Below are 7,437 nucleotides of genomic sequence, written 5' to 3'. Positions count from 1 at the left end.
TATTTCTTGAGGTGATCAGAAGCACTGTGCAGGAGATGGCACTGAAAGAGCAGCTCCTGGCAGTGCGGGGTGTGTTGCTTGTGGAAGCGGAGAGAGCAGAGAGGTACAAGAAGAGCCATAACCAGGGCACTCATCTCCTCCTTAATCACAGCCCAGCCTCCAGCAGGCCTGCAGGGAGATGTAATGGCTTAAATACAGGTATTAAATGAATTCTTGGAAATGTTTCAAGCACCGAGAGGCTGATGGCAGTAAGCAGCTCCCAGGCGATGCTGGGCGGCCCAAGGAATGAGGGCCATGGTGACTTGTAGCTGCCTGTGGTGTTCAGGCATCGGGGTTCGGGCTATCAGTGCCAAAGCCAATCTTCAAATTTCCAAAATTTCACAAGTGTGCTCTTCAGCAGTCCCACATGGACTGCTAAGGACACAGCATGGCGCTCCTTCTTAAGCTGTTTTTAGCCCAAGGAAGAGAGAAATCTGCGTTTTATTTTGCTGTGGGTACTATGGGTACTGTGATTCTTGCTGGCTCCAGGGCTGGGCCCCAAGGATGAAGACACATTAGCAAGAAGCTACATCCTTCTTGCAGCTGAAGATGATAGCAGCATCATAAGAGGTATTTCTCCAGATGCCTTCCTCTTTATTGATACAAACTGCACAAAATCATACAGGGGTGGCCTTAAAAGACAGAGTTGAGACTCTGGGTGCCCATTTATCAGAAGAAGACTCCAAAAGTCCATGGCTATATGTGAGGGGTGCTTCCTGTCCTGGTACCAAGAAGGGGTAATGTCCACACCACCAGCTCCCGGAAGGCAGAAACCCAGCTGACCAGCCAGGTCAGTAACAACACATTAACAATACCTTTCAGCGCAGTGAGTTTTGATGTGGACTACATTCCCAGGCCAGAGCATCTCACCTTTGGTGCTGCTTTCAGCAAGGATGTACCGAGCTTTCCTCCTCCTTGCTTGAGATAACGCCAGGAATAATGCAGGAAACCATCTCTCCAGAGAGATGACAGAGAAATGAGCATCTCATCTCCTGTGTCCCCTTCAATGGCAGAGGCCTCACTCGAGGGCAGAAAGGCACTATTGGGAAACATTAGGGAATAAGGGAGATTTCTGTTTCATTTCCTTCCTTCTCCAGGTGGGAGCTAAATTGTACCAGTGCTTCTGGAACCATTAGCTGTTATTGCCAAGCATCTTTAACATCCAGAGCAAAAACTGTGACAGCAGCCATGCTCTAGCAGTGATAGAGTCCCTTCCCCACCCACTGGAGAAGACCAGGCTGTGTTCACAGGCAATCAGAGAGGTCTGGGGCAGGTCCTGCTCATAGTCCAGCCTTAGTGGTACAGCTCACAAGAGGACTTCCAACAGGCAGCTAGGTGATCCTAATTCCCAGACTACAGCAAGTGGAGGCAGAACTCAGCTCACCATAAAGCCTCATCCAAGTTACAAAATGATTGGTTTGGGCTCCTTTCCCCACTCCCATTGTGATTTTCTTCTCTGCTCGCTTGCACTTGCTCTACAGTGACTACCAGGCAGTAGATGTTGGCAAGCAGGGACCAGGAAGCCTCTGGTTCTATGGAGCTGCACTGATGTGCTCCCCTAACAACCTGGCCCCAGGCCCTCACGGTATATCATCTGTACAAGCTCTCCACAGAAGGATGGTTTTCACTGTTTCCAAAATGCTGCTGTTTTTGAGGTGGAGGCCAGCAGTCCTGCCACAGGCTAAGCAATTCAGAGCAGGAGCTGGAAGCTGCAGAGCAGAGTGTAGGGGAAAAAAATGCAATAAGCCTGTAACACCAGAAATCCTCACAGCTAATGCCTAGTGAATTTTAGGGCCTGTCAGTGCTGAAGACTTGCTTTACCACTAAGAGAAAATGGCAACTATGACTACAGAATCCTTAAAAACATCAGGGAAAGCAGTGGTTTTCATCATTTTGGGGCACTTATCCAGAATGTGTGAATGCTCCCTGCCCCTCAGATGACTGTGATACAGCTGGGTACCAGGCCAGCCAGCCTCCATCTTAAGGTATGGAAATCACAAAGGCCACATCTGCTTTCCCTTGTGGCAGCAGGTGGAACAGTTGGAGCCCCTTCATGACTTCCGTGGGGAGGGCAGCTCTGCCCACAGCTGAAACTAATGCTGTAAACTCATCTCTAAAAACAAAGCAGCGGGCAAAGCTAACATGTCTGGTGGGAGACAGCAAATAACATTGATAAATGGTATCACCATTCAAAGTATTTTCCCAATGTAAGGCTATATGAAAGTAATACATTTCTTAGGGACAAATCAACAGCAATTAGACTAATCAAACTGACATTTAAAATAATCCGACACAAGTAGAAAATTCTATTTAGCTAAGTAATAATGGCAGTCACTTTGTTCAGTAAATTCCAGAGTATAAAGAGAATCCTTCATCTCTGAAGCCCATGACACTATCAGTTTTCTCCAGCTCCTTCTCTTGTAGCACACTTCCTCATGCTTTGGGAAGGTCACTGGCTGGGAAGTCTGCTTCCCACAATATTCATGCCATCACTGCCTAAATAAGAACCTCAGCAAAAGTTATACTTCTTCAGTACACTTCATTAACACCTTCTGGTCATGTTAAGCAAGCATTAATGCTGAATTATCATTAGAGATTGCTTGAGCGTTACCGGATGTACAGACTCCCCTTACATCGTAAACAAAACCAGACTGCTTTTGTCACTGCTGCTGTTCTGGCAGTGGAGAAAGGCTGGGTCAGTGGGATGCAGTCAAGTGTGGGTCCATGTCAGGTCCTGAGGCTTCATTTGGGACTGCAGAATGATTTTGGCTCTCTGAAAATGTGGGACTTAATGTCATAATTCAAGCAATGCTTGAAGTGACTGTAATTAAAGCAGTAAGATACTATCTGGGTAATCAATCTGCCCTAAGAGCTCATCTGCGCTCAGACTGCTGGGCCAGCTCCGATCACTGGTCCCACTGACAAGGCTGCATCAGTACCGTGCCTGCTCCATGCAGTGGAAGGAGGTCAGCACAGAAGTTAAAATGAATAGTTGATTGATTCATCAGACAGACTGGGGCATAGCCACCTTGTCTATCTTCTGCTGTCGGACATTCAAGGATCTGTAAAAGCTGTATATAAAAATGCTCTGCCCATTGTTGTTTCTACACCCTAAGGTGGAGGCTGCTAGTCCTGCACTGATTGCACACATGCCACCTGTGGTCTGGACTGCCTGTGCTCATGGGGGAGAACAAAACCCTGCTTTTCACACCTTGACTTTCTAGGCCAAAGATGTCCCCACACACTTAATTCCCAAGCACTTTGACTACTACATCCCTGTGTTCTTTGATCTACTCAGATACTTCAGAGTCTGTGGAGAGCCACAGCCCCTGCACAAAGGTGGTGTTGGTACAGCTGCCTACAGAGGAGAGTCAAAACTGAGCATCCCAAGAGCGAAGAACAAAGCCTGTGGAGCCCAGCAGGCACTGGGTCCAGCACCGCTGCAGTCTGCCTAAGCCAGCACCTTGTCTCCTTTTGTCATAGAATCACAGAATATGCTGAGTTGGACAGGACCCACAGGGATCACTGAGTCCAACTCCTGGCTCCACACAGCACAACCCCAAATCCAAACCCTATGTAAGAGAGACAGATGTTCCTTGTCCAGATACTCCTTGAACTCCAGCAGCTTGGGGCCATACCCACTGCCCTGGGCAGCCTTTTCCATGCCCACCACCCTCTGGTGCAGAACCTGTCCCTAACCCCCAACTTGACCCTACTCTGACACAGCTCCATGCTGTTCCCTCGGGCCCTGTTGCTGTCACAGAGAGCAGAGCTCAGCGCTGCCCCTCCGCTCCCTGTGAGGAGCTGCAGCCGCCATGAGGCCTCCCCTCAGCTCCTCTGCTCTGGGCTGAGCACACCATGAGGCATCAGCCTCTCCCCATACACCTTGCTTTCTAGACCCTTTCATTATCTTCGCAGCCCTCCTTTGGATGCTCTCACAGTTTTATGTCCTTCTTACACTGCAGCACCCAAAGCTGTACCCAGTGCTCGAGGTGAGGCTGCACAGTGCACAGCACAGCTGGACAATCCCTTCCCTCACCCGGCTGGCAGGGCTGGGCCTGATGCACCCCAGGGTACAGTTGGCCCTTTGGGCTGCCAGGGCACACTGCTGACCCAGATTCAACTTGACATCAGCCAGAACCTCCTGGTCCCACTGGTCCCATTTTGGGGGCTCCTCTCCAGCCTTTCACCCCCCAGTTTCAGCACGGATCCAGGGTTGTCCCATCCCAGGTGCAAAATATGGCACTTGCTCTTGTTGAACTTCACGCAGCTGGTGATTGCCCTGCTCTCTAATTTGTCAGGATCTCTCTGCAAGGCCTCTCTGCTCTCAGGGGAATCAACAGCTCCTCCCAAGTTAGTATCATCTGCAAACTAAGTATGCATTCAAGTAGTCCAGTATCCAAGTCATTGACGAAAACACTGAAGAGAACTGCACATAACACGGAGCCCTGAGAAACCCCACTAGTGGCTGTCTGCCAGCCTTGTATCCTCCCATTTACTATAACCCTTTGTCATTTTATTCTTAAAATTAAGAATTGTCATTTCCTTTGTGCTCCAAAGAAGCAGTTATGCCTTTGCCACAGCTGTGATAGTCATGATAGACAAAGGTATGCAATTCAGGTAAATGCTTGGTGTCATTTTCTTCCTCACCCATCACCTGTTTTGTCCCCAAGACTACCATTCTGTCTTTTCTAACCACCTCACAGCTTCATGCACAATGATTACCTGCTTCAGTTTCTGGAACCATCTTCCTGCTCAGGAGTCCCTAGATTCCAGAAATGTTTTTGACCCACTCCTTTTACTCTGTACTAGACTGTTTTTTATCCACCAGGGTTATTTGCCCTCTCCTTTGGTCCCTGTGGCTGTGCCACCACCTCTACTACCAGGTACAGCATCAGGGACAAGTAATGGGAAGTTTCTTCAGAAGATCTCCAGTGACCTGGCTCTTCCTCAGCTGTAGACAGAAATGACAGTGAAGTTGCTTGCTCATGTGTTGTGTGATTTGCCATCTGGATAGACTATCTCACACACAGAAAGCAGTTAATGTTAGTCCAAGGATTCAAACACATCCCAATGGTTTGAATGGATGTGAACTTTCACAGAGTATTAGATTCAAAATTAGGTATTACCATGCCATTCCAACCCTATTCCCATTAGAGATGTGGATTTAATGTCCTTCTTAAGCAAGCCAACACACCTACCTGAGCTGTGTACCTCCTAACCTGTTGGCTAAGTTTGCAGATGATACTAAGTTGGGAGGAGCTGTTGTGCATGAGCCTTGGTGTCTCCTCTCTTCAGTCAGGACACTGGAAATGTGGTCTCCATAAGATGGGATATGTGAAATTAACTCTCTGTTCTCCCAAGTCCCAGAGACCATTCAAGGGCTGGGCTACTCAGCTGAGCCCAAAAACCTTGATAACATGGACCACAACAGAGAGCAAACTGCAAAGGTCTCTGCAGTGTTAGAGCATGGACCTGGGAACATTTATTTCCTGTTTCTCTTGTTCCCACTGGTTTCTGCATTCCCCAGTTCTCCTGTTAGCACAGATCTGTCCCAGTGCCACCCCATTGCACTGTCCCAGGGACCTGAGGCAGCTTCTGGACCTCAGAGCAGTGTATCTGCACAGTGACAGCATCCTGGACTTGAAATGGTAGTGTGAGAGCCAGCCCCCACATCTCCATCCACAACACAGCATATCCACAGCCGGGATGAGCAGCTGCTGGGAATGGGGATGAAAGCATCCTGCTGTCATCTGGCTGCAGCTCTTCCTCAGTGTCAGGCATGAGAACAAGCTCAAGCACTGTCAGTGGAGATGCATCAGATTCCCTATGGAAATGTCAATGCCATGAGCTCTAGGGAGGAGTGCGTCCTTGGGGAAAAGTGGGAAATCCTTGCTCAGTGGTGCTGCTCGTGCTTGGGAGCTGTGTGACCAGGAGAGCAAGCTCTGATACCTGTCTCATATCTTCTTCTATAGGCATCCACTAAGAAGGCTCAGCTGTGGATTTTCTGGCCTACACTGGTGGCAGACACCTGTTGGGCATCTTGAACCCATGGACGTAGCTTTAGCTCTGCAAAATCCCTGCTGTAAGCAAGGCTGGCATCTGCCTTCCATTCCTCCAACAGCTCTTTCCATTTTTCCTCCCTAACAAAAAAACCAAACACCTGGAGAGCATCTCATTTTTCAGGAAGGCTTTGGCTATGTGTGGGCATAGAAAAGCAATGGCGTTCTCTTCCTCTGCCCCCATTAATTCCTCCTTTAATCAGATCACATCGAAAGGGAAGCACGGTGTAATCAAATTGTCCTCCGAGTGCAGCAAGGCACAGAGTGGGGCTGGTTAGGGTGAGTTCTGCTCAGGAAGCAGCTTTGCCCTCGGCCCTGCCCTGCTGCAGAGGGGACACGTTGCATCCCTGGCCTCTGGTCCTCACGGCGGCTGTTCATGTGCCACCCAGAGCCCACAGCAGCCTCTATCCATATGCCTTAGGGGTGCCCAAGAGACAGAGCTCTCCCTGCGCAGAGCCCACTCTGTTCTTTTATTCCCCTGTATTTTTCTTTGGAGTATCCTGGCGTTGGCTTCCTCTCCCCAAGACCACTCTCTTGCTGGCCAGGAGCGAATGGCAGAAATTTTCTGTGCTACAGCTTCCCTGGTTGTGGAAATAAGGGAAAGCAAGTTGTCCTCCCTCAGCTCTGGATGTGGGGACGGGGGATGGGAATTAATGAGGCAATCATTGCGCAGAGCTCTGAGACACGAAGTGCTCACTGCTGTGTCTGTCAGACAGCCCCTGCAGCTGGCACAGCTCTGCTGCGTCCAGCTCCGTCTGCAGCGAGGGGAGAAGAGGACAGAGGCTGAGAAACCTGGGCAAGGAGCGTTTCCTAGAGGGAAACAAGTTCATTAAAACAGGGAGCAGGGGCCAGTCACACAGCTGGTGCTGGTTGCAGAAGGGTTCCAGAGCTCAATTTCAAAACACCAGAACCCAAGGTGCACAAACAGGTACCTCACATGAACCAAGCGCTAATGCCTCTCTGTAAGAGTACTCATGCCCCAAGAAAACTCCACAGGAAGAGGGTTCACTGTATAATTTTTCCATTAGGGCTTGATGGGATACCTGCTCTTCTGCCAAGGGCACTACCATGCTCACAGACAGTTTGTGCTCCAGCTGATGCATAGTAATATGGCTGCTCACTCACTTGTCGTCAAGCTCCAGATTCAAATGGAGATGATGTTGGCTCTTTTCTTCCTCTTGACTTCTTTGCATTCCTTTAAGGCTTCCCTCAGTTTCTGATCTTTCAGGAAATAATCACTAACAATTGGGAAATCATACTGAAGTGATGTTTTACTGGGGAGCCACAAGCTGATACAGTGGGAAAGCACAGGAAAAGTGTTGATCTGGAGTGCAGT

Source organism: Numida meleagris, chromosome 1 (assembly GCF_002078875.1).
Source record: "Numida meleagris isolate 19003 breed g44 Domestic line chromosome 1, NumMel1.0, whole genome shotgun sequence".
NCBI classification, from domain to species: Eukaryota; Metazoa; Chordata; class Aves; order Galliformes; family Numididae; genus Numida; species Numida meleagris.
The sequence above is the reverse complement of the archived record's forward strand: the minus strand, read 5'-3'. Positions refer to the sequence as shown.